Here is a 17,617-nt window from a genome sequence, read left to right as displayed (position 1 = left end):
TCCCCCGTTATTCAGTGCGTCGTTCTTTAAGATCACACTACGTGTCGATGCTTTAGAACAAAAACCCCAGATCTTTTGTCCGGTCAGTCAGTGGAGAGGGTTCCCCCTTTCTGAACCCCCACGCCTTGTCATGAGCTCACCCTGTCCAGGGTTAAGAGCTATGAGGTCTTATCCTCATTACCCTTTTTGCATGAGCATCCCTAACCCTACCAACTCATTGATTTTTCTTCTCCTAAGAACACGTTAACTCCTTCTACTACAGGCGAGTAAGTCTCCAAAGGTCGAGCATCCGGTAGATTGCGTAGTAACATCGTTCGTCCAAAACCCAATCCATAACCCCGTAGTTAGCCGAACTACGGCTTGCTCTGATTCTCATTCCAGATGAGATACGTAGGCATAAGACGCGATGTCTTAGCGAGCACAATTACCCTTAACCCTTAGGTAGCCAAGCTACGAAGACTCTGATTCTCATATTCAGATGAGATATGTATGCAGTGGATGTGACATCCGTGCGAGTCATTTTCTTTTGACCCCTTTTTTTTAGTAAATAACACATTAGATAAACCCACACCCTTTAGACAAGAACTACAAAAGTGGATCCCGTAGAGTACTACGGATGCGTAGGGGTGCTAATACCTTCCCTTGGCATAATTGACTCCCGAACCCAAGATTTGGTTGCGAGACCCTGTCTTGTCCTTTCCTTTTTCCAGGTTTACTTCGAGCGTTTCCTTTCCCTCCTTTGGGATAAATAACGCACGGTGGCAACTCTCCTGTCTTTCTTCGCCGGTTGTTTTTTTTCGCATTCTATTTTTCAGGTTGCGACAGATATCATTCATGTAATTCATCGAATATCAATAATAGAGAAGTAGGGGATTCTATACACAACTTTACCATTTCTATATTATTATCAGAAAACTTTATTTTCTTTTCGCAATTAAAACTCGACCCCCCCCCAATTTAGTATTTTCTACGCATTCCATAAGTTTTTGGCACCACTGTCGGGGGCTGTTAATATTTTCAATAAGGTGGCGCTTGTGCAACATTTAAGTTTTGTTTTATGCTTTCAATTGTAAATATATATTTTTTGTAAATAGTTATTTTTATTTCTTCTTAAAATTTTGTTTCTATTTTTTTTCTTTTTAGTTTTATTCTTGTTTAAATTTTTTAATTTTTTTCTAGTGCAGTGCTACAAAGGTATTCTTCTTTTTGTTTTGTATGTGATGTCAAGACAGTCATGCAAGATGGAATATATGCTAGCTTGGCAATGTTTGAAGCTTATTCAAAGGAGCTTGCAGTAAAAACAATCATTCTTGAAAATTGTAGAAATTATTCAGAGTCAGAACCTTACATCAATGTTGATCGTTCATGGGAAGAGGATTCAGCATCTCAACTTGAAGAAACATTGACTCAGTTTATAAAGATGACTCAACTCAATTTCGAGAAAATCAACAGGTATCAAGAAACCATACGAAGTGATATGGAAACATCCTTCAAGAATTTAGAGATGTAACTTGGTCAAGTATCTCGCTAATTAGCAATAAAACTAAGATCTAGTGGGTATTTTTATGAAAATATGTTAGATAGTCCTAGAGATAAGGAAATTGAAAGAGAAGTCAAACAGGAGTGTGAGGTATTTTATGAAGGCGAAGTTGAAAAAGAGAAAGAAGAAGAAAAATGGAAAGCATTTGTTAAAGAGATAGAAGCCAAAATATAAGCAACAAAGGTGAAAGGGATATGTGGAATAAGAGCAATAATGCAAGATGACGATTGCATCATTTTGAATGAAGCTTCAATTTAAATAATTCGTTCAGACTTAGATATCCAACTACAAGATCTTCAACAAAAGAATAGTCCCACACCTAGCAATAAGGCTAATAAAATATGAGAAATAGATGAAGTACTGGATGGATTTATGTTCAATACTATCAAGCTGAAGAGAATATGTAATAAAAACCTTAAATTCCTAAAAATGATGAAATTCATATCAAACAAAAGGAAGAAGAAGGATGATGTGTTTTTCTTGTCATATATGTCTCCCTAACACAAAAACTGAAAAGTCAAGCCTAGGACCTTAAAAAAGTGTTTAATGGGAGGCAACCCATCAGATAAATTTTTATTTCGTTTGCAAAATTTAAATTTTAGTTTATTTCAATTAATTGTTTTTGTTTTGTAGCATGTCACATCAGTAGGACAAAGACTTGAGAAAAGGATTGAAAGAAGACAGAGAGACTAAAAATTCTCTCTAATCCTATTTTTTTATAATCTCTTTGTACTTTCTAGTGTCGTTGTTGTTGTTTCAGGCAATGGGTCTAAAGTGAAGTCGCTCCTCTCGAGCATCATCATCAATCAAACGAGGGCAGAGTGGATCAAACATAACCAAGACTTCAACAACACCATGCAAGATGTGCATGACTTTTTTCTTTCTAATGACATGTTAACTTGGAGTTTTCTGAATTTTCATTAATTTATGTGATTTTCTTTCACATCCAACAAGTCAATCTCTCAAGTAAATCTAGAATATTAGCTATAATACTTGGTTCGCATTTGTACCAATAAATTTATGTTTTTCTTTAATAAACAAGTTTGTTGCTACTATTTCTTTCAGATTTACAAAATTACAATTTTAGCAGTGAACAGATGAACCATAAGCATCATCAAAAACAAAGGTGATCATCAGGAAAGTTCCTTGCGGATTGAGTGTTAAGGAAGAAAGGAACAAGCAACTACCTTTTACTCAATCTCTAGATACCTCAACTAGTATGGTTTGAGTCAAATCTTCTATTGTTTACTTTTCCTTATTACGAAAGTATCCTTACAATTGCTATTTTCTAAAATTTGCATTATTTCTGATTTAATCTACTGGTTTGATAAATACACACTGAGAGACTCGTTTGTGATAAACTTTGAGCCTTTTAAACTAACTTGCATATAATGTTTATATCATTTGCTAACCACTTTGAGTCTAAGCCCTTTCTTTCGGTGACATAGCCATAATAATTAGCCAATTGACTTGAAAGATTAAATCTTTTCACTCTCTCTTTGGAGTTAGGTAAAAAAATTAGTTCCTTGGTGTTATGCAAAAGAAAAAGTTTGAGGTTGCTCTTGGAAGTGAGCAAAGTTTAAGTTTGGGGTTAGTGTACTAGAGATTTTGGTCCAAAATTCAAAAAATAAAAATGAGAAAAATCAATAAGTCAAAGCATCTTCTTCAAAAAAAGAAAAAGAAAAACAATGTTTAGGACCATAAAGTGTTAATCTCTAATACCAAAGTAATTAAGCAAGAGTTGATATGAAAAACAATATGATAAAATAAGGAAAACTAGGTACCCAACTCCAAAGATTTAAGCCTACTATTCCAAATTATCCTACCTTGACATAAACCTTATTGTAACCATGAAAGACCTCAAAAAGTGTGTGTTTAGATGACTCTGATTGATTTTATTAGAAATTTTACAAACTTATAATAAAATAATTTTGTACGTTGATTGTGTGATTACCCTGTTAATTCAAGTGAAAAATTAGTGAGCTGAGAGATATGTTGAGCACTTGTTGTGTTGGAAGAACTTTTCCAAATTTGCTTGATTGAAGTCGGGAACTGAAATGATGATCAGGTAACACAATTAGTAAAGTTCATTCGTTATTATTGCAATTCATTTTTCTATTTGAAATGTGCAGTTGCATGCGAGTTACTTGAGGACAAGTGAAGCGTGTTTTTCGCAAGTATACGAACGCATTAGAGTAATATAAAAGATTGTCGAATCCACAGAGACCAAATGTCAATCTATCGTTATCTATTGTTATGATGTTTATCTAAGGTGATCGAAATAGGGTTTTTAGATTGCACAATGAAAAATAAAGTATTAAATTAAATTCAATTAATGAAGACAGGTTCGAATGTAACTCACATAATCAATTAATAATCCAAGTACTTCCTAATAGAATTACTTATGGGCAGTGTTTCATACTTTGAAAAGAACCAATTTAACGGGAACTGTCGCTTTCGCGTATTCAAAACCGAGTTATACTCCCTAATCAAACCATCTTATTGTCACTTATAAAAAGGCGCGCATTGCGTTAGAGTAGTAAACCTATTTTTAAGAAATATAGTGTCTTGACTAAGTTGAAAATTATTTTGACCTAGATTTCTTAACCAAAAGAGGTTCTCACGAACCAGACTCTAAACTTATAAACACGTCCGAAAATAGTTTTAAAATCACTTTTCTTTTTAAGTTAAAAACTCCTAATGAACTAAACAAAGCGCTTTCGTTGTATTTGAAATAGTTAAAAACAACTAAGTTTAAACAGACGTCAGACGAATTTCGATCTTACCCAACGGAAATTAAGTGCGGGAAAACTTAAGTTGAATGTCAAAATAGCCCTTAAGTGTTTCTACGAACAATTGTACGGATTATCGGTTCAATTACAATCCATACATTCTAACCTTTATAGGTTTAGCCAGACATGGTAAAGTAAAAATGCATTTTAATTTTTATCATAAAACGGATAAATAAAAGACTTTTAAAAAAAAAGGTAATAAGTGCGAGTGCAGGAAAGTAAATAAAAGTAGTGCGAGTGCGGAAAATAAGTTAAAGTAGTGCGGGTTCAGGAAAGTAAATAAAAGTAGTGCGGTGCAAGAAATAAAGGAAAGTAGTGCAGTGCGAGAAATAAACAAAGTAAAGTGTGAGTGCGGGAAAGTAAACAAAATAAAGGCAGTGCGGGAAAGTAAACAAAATAAAGGTAGTGTGGGAAAATAAAGTAGACAAAGGTAAAGCAATAAAACCTGCTCCAATCGGAGGGTCGAATAAAGTGTGGAACAGAAATGAAAATGGCGGCAGGATTAAGCTTCCTTTCAAAGTGCTCCAAACTCAATTACATACTCGATTACACAGTGTGGCAGCACTCCGATGTGAAGCGATTACCACTTTTACACAATATTGATATATGCCTAGTTGTAACTAAGTTTGGATGGTTAAATAAATGAAATCAAGGTTTTATTTATAGGCAAGAAAAAACATGGAGATTACAAGGATGCCCCTAAGTTTGAAAATGGGCGGGAACCATTTTGTTCTTGTGGAACCCGCCACAACATCATGGCGCCCGCCACAGGAGGAAATTGCAGCACCAAGTGGAGATCGTGGAAGGCGTGGCAGTTAAGGAGAGGTTGAGACTGGGACACGTCATGGCTGGACCCATGGCGCCCGCCACAGTGGGAGCCACAAGTGTAAAACGCTGATTTGATGGCTTTTTAGCTCATTTTCGCTCCTTTTCTCGATTGGGGCTCCGATTAGATTGAAAACCTGAAAACAAAGAAAAATATAGTAATAACATAAAAAAAATAACAATAAAACAACTAAAATGCATGCGAAATCAGAGTCGAAAATACGGTGAATTTCAATGTCATCAAAGAAGAAAAACCGGTGTCGACGAGTGATTCGGGCTAAAAGGGCTTCTAAGTTCAAGTCGGGATGTAGTGATAGGTACTGACTGAGTGAACCAAGGGTATCGTGATGACACTTATCCGCAGACACGGACATAAACTTCATTCCTATATTAACCAACCCATATTATCCCACAATACCTAGGCCTACCTCTTCATCTCTTTTTGGGTCCTTTTCATTCAGGCGCAATCACATTAAGCCCGTTATCCGTACATGTTTCATAATAGAGTGACCGGTTTGTGGGGGATCGGATCGTAATCCGCCCTACCGAGTTCAGTGCCAGATACCTCTGAACCAACTAACAGTGGGTGAGTTATTTTTTCTTTTTCTTTTGCAGCAAATTTTTACAACTTTTTGGTTTAAATGACCTTGTGAGGGTCAACTATCCCGGAGTTGCCTTTTTCTTTATTTATTGCACTGGATCATTCACTTATGTTCATCGGTCCCCTACGTAGAGTATGCTTAGGCCGGAGCTGACTGCTAGAATAAACTACTGAGGACTATAATGAAATGATAATTAAGGCCATGGTATATGGGGTTTCGCGAGTGATTCCTATATTCATGAAGTATATGGTGCTAAAACGATATTGATGTTTCAAAAAGTTCACCCAAGTCACCACATCCTAACTCAAACCTGTCTTAAAACCCAAAAACTTTCAAAATAACACTGTTTTCTTTTGCAAAAAATTTTTTGGTAGGGCTAAAGGAGTGGCGAGATGAGGATGTACTAAAGATACACTATACTGGTGACTCGTCAGACACATGTATTTTCTAAAACACACTAACTAAAAACAAAATAAAACAAAGTAAAAAACTAAAAAGAAATAAAAATAAACAATCTAACTAAAAACAGCAAAGGGAAATAGAAAGCGATAAAATCTCCTCCCATACTTAAATCGAACATCGTCCCCAATGTTTTGAAATAAGATAAAGGGAGGGTAACCTGTCACACTACTGCTGACCACTGGTCCCTTCCCCATCCTGAGGTGGACGACGGGATCTGTTGTGACTACGGTCTCTCAGGTCCATCCTGGCCGATAAGGCAGCCTGAGCAGTCCTCACCTCTCGAAGGTTGCCTAAAATGGAACCTTGAATGGCCTCTATCAGCGCAAAATGCTCACTGTGGTAGTTCTTCTGACGGGATTGCGCGTTTGTGATCGCAAACAGGGTCCGTGAAACAGTCGCATAGGATCGATCTGCCCTCCGCTGCGATTCTTGCATGAAGCTCATGTTGTCCGCTAGTTGTTGTTGAATGGTAGAGAGTAGGCCATCACGCCTTTGTTCTCTAGCCATGTGGTCTCGCCACATCTCCTTAGTAATATAGATTCCAGGAGCAAAACCTGCAAAAGAAGAAGATGGTGCGGTGTGTGGTGGTGAAGGGTGATGGGGGGACACATGAGGTACGAAAGATTTCTCTCTCCGATCAAGCTCTTCATCAGTGTCGTGTCCCTCCTCATCAGGAACATTAGGAGGAAGTGGACCTAAAGCAGGTGGAGCATCTAAATCATAGGTCCAGTTCCTTTCATTACGTACATCAGTACATCTTGTGCACGGTAAGGCAACAGATGGGATAGCTACACTATGAATCATAAGCACATGACCTCCCTCTCTTCTCAATCGACACAATTTCATATCTTTTAGAAATTTAAGGTTGATTGTGCGAGGAGCTAAGGGAACTAAGGTAGCTATCTCATTGTTCAGGTTAAGAGCCCGAGCAATAGACGTGATGAGTCCTCCAAAAACAATAGGTCCCGCTTTATTAAGAGTTAAAGCCATATGAGCAATCATAAACAGGACCGAATTAATCCTCCTATTTGTGAGGCTTCCTTGTAAAAATAGAAGCTCCCTAGCATTAACCTTGTTTGGATTCTCCCGGCCAAAAATAGTACATGCCAACAGATATCTAAAAACTCTGATGGCCGGGTTATGGATGGTCGAGGCAAGAATTCCTTCAAAAGAATTTATTGAAGTATTAGACAATCTCTGCCAGAAGGAAAACACCTCGACTGACCAGTCTGAATCCAAAGGGGCCTCACAAATAGCACCTTCCCCAAGAGGAATTCCTAACAGACCTGCTAGTTCGTTGGTACTATACTCATACTCAATAGCAAACATTCGAAATTTAACAGTACCAATTATACTAGTAGTGTTAGGACTGACAGTATAAATTAAAGAACTTAAAAACTCGATTGTCAGTCGCTCAAAGGTAGGCTCTCTGTTTACAAATATAGTGTGCAAGCCTAAAAAATCTAACAAATGAAAAACACTGTGGTAGATACCAAAAGTATACAGACAGTTATCGTCCACGTACCTCGTTGGGAGAATTTCCCGATTTTGCAACCTTTCAATAATCCTTCTCTGCCTATCCCCAGGTTTCCCTTCGCGAAGAATATATCCGTTGAACTCCATTGTTTTGCTCTTTGAATGTGTTGAAGAAGATGAAAATGGGTTTATATATATAGGGTGGTAAAGGTGGGATTTTTATGGATATTGATGGATGAAAATTAAAATGGAAGTTGGAAAGGTAAATTGTATGGTGGGAAGATGATAAATGTAGGAGCTTTTATGGGGTTCAAAGGGAGTTTTTGGAAGAGGAAAAAATGGGTTTTCGAAGTTTGAAGGGCAAAACATGGTGAATTAATTGAATCTGCCCCGCATATACCAGACGCCGTGGCGGGCGCCATAGGGTCCATGGCAGGTGCCACAAGAGCAAAATTTGAAGCTGGGCCGAAATTTGAAGATTTTGGTATGGGCTTCTCCATGCTTTTTTTGGTCTGGGGGTCCGGATAGCATTTTCATTGTTTTTTCCTAATAGAATAAGGCTTGCACAATTTATGAAAATAAAATTTAAACATTAAACAAATAAATAATACTATTAGACTATAATATGAATATAAAGGAAATAAACACACATAATATAAGCATAAATAAGAAAAGGTAAACGAGACGGTAAGCTCAAACAGCAAGGGGCTCCTCTGCCTGACTGGATCCACGAAGTACGGCTATCTCGTGACGAAGCTTCGCTATCTCTCGGTACAAAAAATCAACCTCAGTAGCATGTGTAAGATCGGATACCTCAATCTGTAAAGTAAGGTCAGCCACCTCCTGCCTAAGCTTGGCAGTCTCTCTGCGACACTCGACAATCTGCGCGTGGACATCTGGGGGCTGCAAAGATAAATTATTAGAGAGCACAGTAATCCTGGGTGTAAGCGGCGTAGGAGTATAATCAGTAACAGGAGGGGATCTAGGCTCCTCAACAGCTCTCCATGACCTTCCAAAGCATAACTCCAGTTATCTGGGTCATGAACACTGGTCATCATCGGGTCTGGCAGTGTAAAGTAGTGTATTGTCTCGCTATCAATCAACAATATGAACTGTCTGAGATTTAAAGAGGCTCTCCTCATCAATCCTCTATCCAAGCAGAAATCAATATCCATAGTAGTATAGCCACATAAAGTTCTGAGATGGAGCAGCTTGTGGGACAGGCCTAAGGCAGTGGCAATCTGCATGATAATCCCTCCTACATGAATAATTCCCTCGGATGATCTGGCAACACTGCTAAGGCCACACAGCAGAAAATTCCCACATGCCACAGGGCGTGACTGGGATGCCCAGAATAACAAAAATATCTCCTCCTCACTCAACAGAGTTTCAGCATCTGGTCTTCCAAGAAAAAAGTGCACCAGTATCATCTGGAAATACCTCATAGTAGGGTTGTGGATAACCTGGGACAACTGGGTGGAAGGATTCTGACTCCCTCCATCAGAGATATCGCTCCAGAATTTCTCCACTTCCCTACTCAGAAAGTATCCCATCGGCGTCTCAGGGATAGCATCGGGGGTAGTCTAAAAACCTAACAAGTCACCGAACTCCTTCTGGCTGAAAGAGTACTCAGTCCCGAATAACCTGAAAATAACATGTCCATCTGGTCCGGAGTAAGGATCCTAAGCAAACGAGCTAAGGAACTCCAAAGTCAGGTTCCTGTAGGTGTTGTTCATGTCATCAGCGAATTCATCCCATTGGAGTTGGTGGCATAGGAATCTGATGCTCGGCTCAATGCTTAGGGCGTCCATGCAATCCTGGTCCGGATAGCGTGTAGGTGCCATAGGGCGCTGGTAGAGAACTATGTAACGCTCCCTCTAGGCGTCATCTCTGAAAGCCACGTGCATGTCATCAAAGTTTTGCATCCTGCAAAGGTTAGGGAAAAGGATCCCAAAAACACAAACATTGCAAACGATATTTAGTCATGACGAGAATATGATTAAAAATAAAATAAAGTAAATAAATGCAGAAAAAGTAAAATAAGATAAGAAAACCGTGGGTTGCCTACCAAGCAACGCTTGTTTAACGTCGTTAGCTTGACGATCGGAACTTATACATCTGACATAGGAATTGGTGGATCTATTAGAGTGTGCCTGGAGTAGTCTATTGGAATGTCTCCTCCTTCATAGAGCTTCAGTCTTTGCCCATTTACAATGAATGGACTACAGGTTTCGTTCTTGATTTCTACAGCTCCGGATCTCAGAATCTTAGATACTTTGAAAGGGCCAGTCCATCTTGAACGCAGCTTCCCAGTGAAAAGTCGTAACCTAGAATTGAACAGGAGAACAGGGTCGCCTATATTGAAATATTTTTTCACAATTATTTTGTCATGCCAAGCTTTGGTTCTCTCTTTGTATATTATGGCATTCTCATAGGCAGATTGCCTGAGTTCTTCAAGTTTGTGGATGTCAAGGATACATTTTTCACCAGCGGTCAGATAATCCAAATTCAAAGTTTTAATGACCTAATAGGCCTTATGCTCTAATTCAAAAGGTAAATGATAGGATTTTCCATATACTAGTTGGTAGGGAGTTGTTCCTATAGGGGTTTTGAAAGCGGTTCTGTAGGCCCATAATGCTTCTTGGAGCTTCTGAGACCAGTCTTTTCTAGATATAGAAACAGTTTTTTCTAGAATTTTTTTTATCTCCCTATTGGATACTTCTACTTGGGCACTAGTCTGTGGGTGGTATGGTGTTGCTACTCTATGCCTAACTCCATATTTGCTTAAAAGTTTATCAAATATTCTCGATATGAAGTGCGATCCTCCATCACTTATGACTAAACGGGGTGTTCCAAATCTGGGGAATATATAGTTTTTAAATAACTTGATCACCACTCTAGTATCATTTGTAGGTGCAGGTATAGCTTCAATCCACTTAGACACGTAGTCCACAGCTACTAAGATATACTTGTTTCCTAAGGATGGTGGGAAAGGTCCCATGAAATCTATACCCCAAACGTCGAAGAGTTCTACTTCTTGAATGCTTCTTAGAGGCATTTCGTCATGTCTTGAAATATTTCCCGTGCGTTGGCATCTATAACATTTGACAATGCAAGCATGGATATCGCGCTACATGGTAGGTCAGAACAGGCCAACTTGAAGAATCTTGGCGTATGTCTTAGAGGTGCTCGCATGTCAACCATAGGGTGCAGAGTGACAATGCTCAATTATACTTTTTACCTCCTCTTCTGGAACGCAACGACGAAAAATGTTGTCTTTACCCCTTTTGAAAAGGAGAGGTTCGTCCTAATAAAAGTTTCTTACATCGTTAAAGAACTTCTTCTTCTGGTGGTAGTCAAGATCAGGGGGTATGATATCAGCAGCTAGATAATTAACAAAGTCTGCATACCATGGCACGTTACTTACAGCTAATGATTTTTGGAAGTGCTCATGAGGGCCTAGGCTATCGTCTTCAATGGCTTATAGTTTAGCTATCAGTCTATCATAGGCAAAATCATCATTTATGGGTACGAAGTCTGGTTTCAGGTGTTCTAGCCTAGAGAGGTGATCAGCTACTACATTTTCAGTGCCTTTTTTATCTCGGATATCTAAATCAAACTCTTGTAGTAACAGAATCCATCGGAGTAACCTGGGCTTGGCATCTTTTTTACTTAATAGGTAACGAATGGCAGCATGATCGGTGTAAACTATAATTTTGGCTCCTACTAGATAAGATCTGAATTTGCCTATAGCAAAAACTACAGCTAGTAGTTCCTTTTCAGGTGTTGCGTAGTTAAGTTGGGCGGCGTCTAGGGTTCTACTGGCATAATAAATCACATGTAATTCTTTATCTTTCCTTTGTCCTAGAACGGCTCCAACGGCATAATCACTAACGTCACACATCATCTCAAAAGGTTCTGACCAATCAGGGGGTTGCATAATGGGTGCTGAAATCAACGCTTGCTTTAAAAGATTAAATGTTTCATTACATTTTTCGTCGAAAATGAATTCAGCATCTTTCATTAAAATGCCAGTTAAAGGTTTAGTTATTTTAGATAAGTCTTTGATAAAACGTCGATAGAATCCAGCATGTCCAAGGAAACTTCGGACTTCTCTGATAGTTTTGGGTGGTTTTAGATTCTCTATGACTTCTATCTTAGCTTTATCTACCTCAATACCTTTTTCGGAATCTATATGTCCTAAAACAATCCCTTAGGTGACGATGAAATGACACTTTTCCAAGTTTAGCACAAGGTTCACCTCCACGCATCTCTCCAAGATTTTCTCAAGGTTAGCAAGACAATTTTGGAAATCAAATCCGCAAACCGAGAAATCATCCATAAATAATTCCATGATACTATCTAGGTAATTTGCAAAGATTGACATCATGCAGCGTTGGAAAGTAGCTGGGGCATTACAGAGTTCGAATGGCATTCGTCTATATGCAAAAGTTCCATAAGGGCATGTAAAGGTAGTTTTCTCTTGATCTTCGGGGTGGATAGGTATTTGGAAGAATCCAGAGTATCCATCGAGATAGCAAAAGTGAAAGTGTCTGGCCAGACGCTCCAACATCTGGTCTATAAATGGTAAAGGGAAATGATCCTTCCTAGTTGCTTTATTTAACTTTCTGTAGTCTATGCACATCCGCCATCCTCCTTCTATCCGTTTTGCTATATGTTTGCCTTTATCGTTTTGCACTACTATGATGCCTCCCTTTTTAGGTACTACATGCACAGGGCTCACCCACTTACTATCCGAGATCTGATAGATTATACCTGCCTCAAGCAGCTTAAGAACTTCTCTTTTAACAACATCACTCATTATATGGTTTATTCTTCTCTGATGTTCTCTGGAGGGTTTTGAATCTTCTTCGAGCGAAATCCGATGCATGCATACGGATGGGCTTATACCTTTCATGTCAGAGATATTATATCCTAAGGCTGAGGGATATCTTCGTAAAACATCTAAGAGTTGGTCTGTTTCCTCTTGGCTCAAGGTAGCACTGACTATAACTGGACAGTTCATCTCTTCGTTGAGGAACTCATATCTCAGGTTCTTAGGCAGTTCCTTAAGTTCTAAGGTTGGTTTATTAGGGCATGGCATAGGATCTGGGGTAATGGATAAACATTCATAAAGGTTATCATCTATGTAGGGTTTCCTAAAGTCATCATCTTCCAATATGAGAGTTGATGGCAACTTAATCGTTTTTATGATTTCTTCTTGTTCTAATTCCCTAACACATTCATCAATGATATCTATGGCATAACATGCGTCTCCCATCACAGGTGCCATAAGAAATTTGGAAAGTATAAATTCTATCTTCTCATCACCTACCTCAAAGGTCAACTTTCCTCTCTTGACATCTATTATGGCTCCTGCAGTTGATAAGAATGGTCTACCTAGAAGGATTGGTATATCATCATCCTCTTTAAAGTCCATGACAACAAAATCAGTAGGGATAAATAACTGACCTATCCTAACAGGGACATCTTCTAATATGCCTATCGGATACTTAACAGATCTATCGGCTAATTGAAGTGACATCTTAGTAGGTTATAATTCTCCTAAGTTTAACCTCTCACAAACTGCTAAAGGCATTAAGCTCACACTAGCTCCTAAGTCTAGAAAAGCTTTTTCGATGACATGACTTCCCAAAATACAAGGAATGGAGAAATTTCCAGGATCTTTATCTTTTTTGGCTAACTTATTCTCGGAAATAGAATTGCATTCCAAGGGCTTCGGATCATCGAGTCTACGTTTGTTCGTAAGGATGTCTTTGAGAAACTTTGCATAAGAAGGTATTTGGATGATGGCTTATGTGAAAGGGATTTCTACGTGAAGTTTTTCTATAACCTTAATGAATTTCTGATACTGGTTATTGATCTGGGTCTGTTTGAGTCTTTGTGGATATGGTATCGGTGGTTTGTATGGCGGGGGTGGTACATAAGTTTTGTCTTTAGGTTCTTCTCCTTTTTCTCGACCTTCTTGTTTTTCTGATTCCTCTAGTTCCTTCACTTCGTCCGTGGGTTCGGTATATTCCTTAGAAGTGTTGGGTTCACTCAATCTTGGGTTAAATGGCTCATCAAAAGCGGTCCCACTTCGTAGGGTAATGGCATTGGCTTGTCCTCTCGGACTATGTTGAGGTTGTCCAGGGAACTGTCTTCCAGGTGTAGTCTGGGGGGCTTCGTTTAAGGCTACCTGAGAGATCTGGGTTTCAAGCATCTTATTGTGAGTAACTATTTGGTCAACCTTGGTTCCTAACTGGGTAATCAGTTCGTTAACGTGAATGTTCTGGTTCATGAACTCTTTTTTTTGTTGGGTTTGAGCAGTGATAAAATTTTCCACAATTTTCTCAAGGCTCAGCTTTGGTGGCACAGGTTGCATAGGTTGATTTGGTCTTGGGGCTTGGTAACCTGGTTGTCTCGGAGGTGCAGTATTTTGGATAGGATTATTGTTCTTATATGAGAAGTTCGGGTGATTCCTCCATCCAGGGTTGTAGGTATTCGAATATGGGTTCCCTTGGGCGTAGTTCAGTTGCTCAGAGTTGGTTTCGTTTAAGAGATTGCATTCTGCAGATTGGTGTCCTTTGGTTCCACATATCTCACAATCCGACGAAACTGCATCTGCAGTATTCGAGTTTATACACATATGCTCGACCTTGAGGGCTAACACGTCCATTTTAGCTTGCATCATGTCTATAGAGCTTAACTCATGTACTCCTCCTTGGGCTTCCTTCTTCTCAACTGTCGCTCGTTCAACTCCCCATGATTGATGGTTTTGAGCCATATCTTCGATAAGGGCAGTAACTTAAGGTAAGGTTTGTTCATCAGTGCGCCACCTGCGGCGGCGTCGATGGTCATCTTAGTGTTATAGTGAAGTCCATTATAGAAGGTCTGAATGATTAACCAATTTTCTAAACCATGATATGGCCATGCTCTTAACAGCTCTTTATATCTCTCCCAAGCTTCGAACAACGATTCTCCTTGATTCTGGGTGAATCTGGTTATTTGGTTTCAAAGAACGGCGTCTTAGGGGAAAGTATCTAGCAAGGAATACTTTTCTAAGGTTTTCCCAAGTTGTTATGGAATTGGATGGAAGGGAATCTAACCATGATAGGGCTTTATCTCTGAGGGAGAAAGGGAATAATCTTAAACGGATCGCCTCAGGAGAAGCTTCATTGGTTTTAAAAGTGTCTGCTAATTGGAGAAATATTTTTAAATGTTGGTTTGGGATCTCAGTAGAAAGACCTGCGAATTGTCTATGTTGCACTAGTTACAACAGGGATGGTTTAAGTTCGAAATTATTAGCTGGGATGGTTGGGTTTACTATACTAGAACTAGGTTCTTTGTTGGATGGTTGGGCGAAATCCTTAAGAGGTTTTTGATTTTGATCTTCGGCCATAGCTCTCCTAATTCTATGGAAAAATAAACGTGCGCGAGCGTAACGTTCAAGTTCCGCCAGAGGATCTACTAAGCTTCTGGTGCTACGAGTCCTTCGCATTGACCGGCAGGTAACAACCTAAGTCTAAACGACATAACAACAGGGTACGAAATTTGATGAAATTGGTCCCCGGCAACGGCGCCAAAAACTTGATGCGTGTTTTTGGCAAGTATACGAACGCGTCAGCGTAATATAAAATATTGTCGAATCCACAGAGACCAAATGTCAATCTATCATTATCTATTGTTACGGTGTTTATCAAAGCTGACCGAAACAGGATTTTTAGAGTGCACAATGAAAAATAAAGTATTAAATTAATTCAATTAAGAAAGACAGGTTCGAATGTAATTCACATAATCAATTAATAATCCAAGTACTTCCTAATAGAATTACTTATGGGCAGTGTTTCCTACTTTGAAAAGAACCAATTTAACGGGAATTGTCGCTTTCGCGTATTCAGAACCGAGTTATACTCCCTAATCAAACCCTCTTATTGTCACTTATAAAAAGGCGCACATTGCGTTAGAGTAGTAAACCTATTTTTAAGAAATATAGTGTCTTGACTAAGTTGAAAATTATTTTGACCTGAATTTTCTTAACCAAAAGAGGTTCTCACGAACCAGACTCTAAACTTATAAACGCGTCCGAAAATAGTTTTAAAATCACTTTTCTTTTTAAGTTAAAAACTCCTAATGAACTAAACAAAGTGCTTTCGCTGTATTTGAAATAGTTAAAAACAACTAAGTTTAAACAGACGTCAAACGAATTTCGATCTTACCCAACGGAAATTAAGTGCGGGAAAACTTAAGTTGAAAGTCAAAATAGCCCTTAAGTGTTTCTACGAACAATTGTACGGATTATCGGTTCAATTACGATCCATACATTCTAACCTTTATAGGTTTAGCCAGATATGGTAAAGTAAAAATGCATTTTAATTTTTCTCATAAAAGCGGATAAATAAAAGACTTTTAAAAAAAAGGTAATAAGTGCGAGTGCAGGAAAGTAAATAAAAGTAGTGCGAGTGCGGAAAATAAGTTAAAGTAGTGCGGGTTCAGGAAAGTAAATAAAAGTAGTGCGGTGAAAGAAATAAAGGAAAGTAGTGCAGTACGAGAAATAAATAAAGTAAATTGCGAGTGCGGGAAAGTAAACAAAATAAAGGCAGTGCGGAAAAATAAAGTAGACAAAGGTAAAGCAATAAAACCGGCTCCAATCGGAGGGTCGAATAAAGTGCGGAATAGAAATGAAAATGGCGGCAGGATTAAACTTCCTTCCAAAGTGCTCCAAACTCGATTACAGACTCAATTACACAGTGTGGCAACACTCCAATGTGAAGCGATTACCACTTTTACACAATACTGATATATTCCTAGTTGTAACTAAGTTTGGATGGTGAAACAAATGAAATCAAGGCTCTATTTATAGGCAAGAAAAAAACATGGAGATAACAAGGATGCCCCTAAGTTTGAAAATGGACAGGAACCATTTTGTTCTTGTGGCGCCCGCCATAACATCATGGCGCCCGCCACAGGAGGAAATTGCAACGCCCAAGTGGAGATCGTGGGAGGCGTGGCAGTTGAGGAGAGGTTGAGACTGGGACACGTCATGGCTGGACCTGTAACACCCCGATAAAATATGATAATTATTTAAATTAAGTTTAATAATATATTTATTAATTTAATTAAATAATTGGAATATTATTGGAATTATTATTATTGGAATAATATAAATTGGAATAATAAAGTTGGAATATATATATAAAGAGTTCCATTTGGTAAAAAGGGTTTTTTTTCACGTGAAAACCAGAGAAGCGACAGAAAGTGAGAAAAGGGCAAAGAGGAAGAGCAGGAGAAGAAGGTCGAAGAATCAATTGCCGGATTAACTCAGGTAAGGGGGGTTTATCGTCGTTTGATGGGTATTATGGGTTAACATGTAATGGGTAGTGATAAACCATTGATTTGACTCTGATTAGAATGATGAATGTTGAAATTTATGAACTTATGGATGAATGTGATATGAGTTATAATTGAAGAAAGTTCATAAGAATTAGATGGAATAATGTTAGAATTTGTGAAATTGAATAGGGTATGATTCGTGTTAGATGATATGAACGAACACTGTGTAAAATTGGACTGTGGGAGGTTGGATCTGAGGAATCTCGTAGCAGAGAAAACCCATAGCAGATATGGAAATGTTGTTTCTGGTCATACGCGTATGGCACTAGGCAATACGCGTATGAGATGGCCTGGTAGGGAGGAAATGGGCGCTGATACGCGCCATACGCGCGTTTTACACGTAGCATATGAGTGGTACGCGTATGGGGTGAGTCCATACGCGTATGGATGAGGAAGATGATGTTTTGAACGTGGTTTTGTCTCTGTTGGTACGCGTATGAGGATGTGGTACGCGTAGCATACGCGTATGAGGCAGGCAATACGCGTATGGGATTGGCTGAGAAATGGGCCATACGCGTATGGGACTA

The 17,617-nt window shown here is 38.7% G+C and overlaps 1 non-coding gene across 1 annotated transcript; it reads left to right on the top strand.

The window, feature by feature from the left end:
• Window positions 1–14,613: 14,613 nt before the first annotated feature.
• Window positions 14,614–14,720, top strand: LOC127116684 (small nucleolar RNA R71). The gene has a single exon (XR_007801485.1). It is a non-coding gene; the product is annotated as a small nucleolar RNA R71 (small nucleolar RNA).
• The last annotated feature ends 2,897 nt before the right edge of the window (window positions 14,721–17,617 follow it).

This window comes from Lathyrus oleraceus, chromosome 1, assembly GCF_024323335.1.
Source record: "Lathyrus oleraceus cultivar Zhongwan6 chromosome 1, CAAS_Psat_ZW6_1.0, whole genome shotgun sequence".
Lineage (NCBI taxonomy): Eukaryota > Viridiplantae > Streptophyta > Magnoliopsida > Fabales > Fabaceae > Lathyrus > Lathyrus oleraceus.
Note: the sequence above shows the minus strand (reverse complement) of the source record. Positions and strands in the feature narration are given on the sequence as shown.